Below are 3,115 nucleotides of genomic sequence, written 5' to 3' on the forward strand. Positions count from 1 at the left end.
GAGGCCCACAGGTAACGGCTGTTTCATTTAATAAGTTAATGACTAATCATGAGCACCCTTTGAATGACCTCTTGTGCCTCACAGTGACACCTATTATTAAAGCACCAGTAACATGAAGGAAAAACCCACTATGGCTACACGATTCCAGATTTGAATCCGGGTCTCTCAGCTCCAGACCCAGAGTAAACTTCCCTGAGACGCGAAGCCTTACCTCTGGGAACTTTCTGGAGCTAAGACTTCCGTATCAGGAAAGGATTGAGGATCTGTACCACGAACTCAGCAAAGTTCTTTGTAGACACAAACTCACTTTACAATTTACACAGAAGGGCGCGGGCCCTGGAGTCGCTCAACTGATCTCGACAAAGAAGAAGAAAGTGGGAAGAGTCACTCTAGGCGACATTTAAGTCTACATAGTTACAGTCATCAAGACACGGTGGTATTGTCGAAGAGACAGAAACACAGAAAGAGACCAATGAACAGAATGGAGAATACACAAATAGACCCACATGAACAGGCTCAGCCAATTTCTGACAAAATTGCAAAAGCAGCCCGGCCGGTGTGGCTCAGTGGTTGAGCATTCACCCATGAACCAGGAGGTCACAATTCGATTCCAGTCAAGGGCCCATACCTGGGTTGCAGGCTCGATCCCCAGCAGGGGGTGCACAGGAGGCAGCAATCCATGATTCTCCCTCATCATTGATGTTTCTATCCCTCTCTCTCCCACTCCCTCTCTGAAATCAATAAAAAAATATATTTTTTTAATAAATTGCAAAAGCATTTTAATGAATGATAGCTCTTTCTTTCTTTTTCTATGGAATTTATTGGGGTGACATTGGTTAATAAATTATATAGGCTTCAGGTGTACAATTCTATAACACATCATCTGTGTATTGTAGTGTGTGTTCACCACCCCAAGTCGTCTCCTTCCATCACCATTTATCCCCCCTTCACCCTCTCCTACCGCCCCCACCGCCTTTCCCCTCTGGTGATCACCATACTGCTGTCTGTGCCTATGAGTTTTGTGGGGTTTTTTTTTCTTAATCTCTTCACCTTTATCACCCAGCCCCTAACCCCCCTCCTCTCTGTTTTCTGTATCGATGGCTCTGTTTCTATTTTGTTTGTTAGTGTATTTTGTCCATTAGATGCCACGTATAAGTGGAAGCCTTTTCAACAGATGTTGCTGGAGTAAAGGGACATCCATAGGCCAAAAAAAAAAAAAATGAACCTCACCCTAAACCTCACATCTTATGCAAAAGTTAATGCAAAGTGAATCTTGGAATTAAATGTAAAATATGAAGCTATAAAACTCAGGGAAAAAATAGGAAGTCTTTGGGATCTAGGGCTAGGCAAAGAGTTCTTGGACTTGACACCCATAGGACTATGCAGAAAAGGAAAAATGGGCAAATTCTGTTACCAGCCCCAAAATTTGTGTGCACGACACTTCAGAAAGGCCAGTATTCAAAATGTCAGAGTTTGCAGTAAGAAAGGGTTTGATGGAGAAGACACCTAATCCAGAAGGTGGGGGGGGGGGCCTCAGAGGCTCCTCAAATCCATCTTAAAGGAGCACACACAAACGTTTAGGCTGCTTTTAAATCAAGGGACCGGGGTGGGGCTGGTTTGGTAAAAGCTGAAGCCATTAGCCTGAAGGCCGTGGGAACAAAACAAGACTGGCTCAGAGAGACCCAGCATGGCACTCTGCTACCATTTTATCTGATCACAATGAAAAAGATTTCCTTGTGCAAAAGGCCACCTGAAGAAGATGAAAAGACAAGCGACAGCCAGGGAGAAGAGAGTTGCCAACCACATATTCCCCACAGCAATCTCAAATCTCGACAGCCCAAATGCCAACCATGTCCTTAGAAAATGGGCAGACATCTTACAGTGGCGCAGAAGCGCAGGGCAGGATGTTCAGCATCATTAACCTTGAGCGATGCAAATGAAGAGACCGCCAGGATGGCTCACACGCCGTGCTCACGCCCAATGCCGACCAGGCGGCTCCTGGGAACGGACAAGGACAGAGCCGCTCTAGAAAAGGTTAGGCAATTTTTCCCGAAACTTAACATGCAGCGACTCTATGACTCAGCATTTGCACTCCTGGCCATTCACCCCAGTGAATGAAACCTTCTGTTCACATAAAAACCTGGCCACCAATGTTCCTGGCGGCTTTCTGGATGCCAGCTGAGAACTGGAACCAGCTCTGGTGCCCTCCGATGGGCGACCGGCTACACAGACGGTCCATGTCTCCCAAGACTGTTCAATTAAAGGGAATGGACCAGTGACGTGGGCAACCAGCACCGGCCTGCGAAGGGTTAGGAAGGAGGTGGGTTAGTCTGACAGAAGGCCTCTCTCACAAGCCCAAGGTCATATAATCAAAGCTGAACAAAGGCCCCGCTGGGTAGCACTGGGTCGCCCATTCATTCATTCATTCATTCGTGGCTTCTCTCTGTGACTCTGAGCCAGGAACGGAGGCTGAGCCAGCCGGGCAGGGACAGAGCCGGGGCTGGACTAAGCTTTGGCAGAGACTGAGCTACGAGAGCCTCAGATGCCCCGCCGATGCCAGCTGATGGCACAATATCTCTGGACCCGGCCTTCTGATGGGGCAAAAGCAGAGCCCTGGGGACCAGCTAGGGTTGTAAGAAATACGAGTCATGGCCGAAACCGGTTTGGCTCAGTGAATGGAGCGTTGGCCTGCGGACTGGGGGGTCCCGGGTTCGATTCCGGTCAAGGGCATGTACCTGGGTTGCGGGCACATCCCCAGTAGGGGGTGTGCAGGAGGCAGCTGATCCATGTTTCTCTCTCATCGATCTTTCTAGCTCTCTATCTCTCTCCCTTCCTCTCTGTGAAAAATCAATAAAAAAATATATATAAAAAAAAGAAAAAAAAAAAAGAAATACGAGTCATGCTCTGTTGACTGTGAGTGGGTTGTTCTGGTGAAAGAGGGCGCATGCTCACCTGGTTGGGAGGGGCACCTGGGCCCTGGGAGCACCTGGAAATGCGGCCCATCCTCCACACTGGGAGCTGCCTATGGTCATGGAAACATTAGCAACCCTTTGCACACCCCCAGTCCTTTTGCACATCACTGAGCCCTTTGCACACCCCCAGCCTTTGCATGCCC

The 3,115-nt window shown here is 48.4% G+C and overlaps 1 long non-coding RNA gene across 1 annotated transcript in view; it reads left to right on the plus strand.

Annotated features, from left to right (window-relative positions):
* The window catches only part of LOC106723842, a 13,075-nt gene that overhangs the window by 3,305 nt on the left and 6,655 nt on the right, over nt 1–3,115 (plus strand). The window lies entirely within an intron of this gene.

Source organism: Myotis brandtii, unplaced genomic scaffold, assembly GCF_000412655.1.
Source record: "Myotis brandtii unplaced genomic scaffold, ASM41265v1 scaffold657, whole genome shotgun sequence".
NCBI lineage: Eukaryota > Metazoa > Chordata > Mammalia > Chiroptera > Vespertilionidae > Myotis > Myotis brandtii.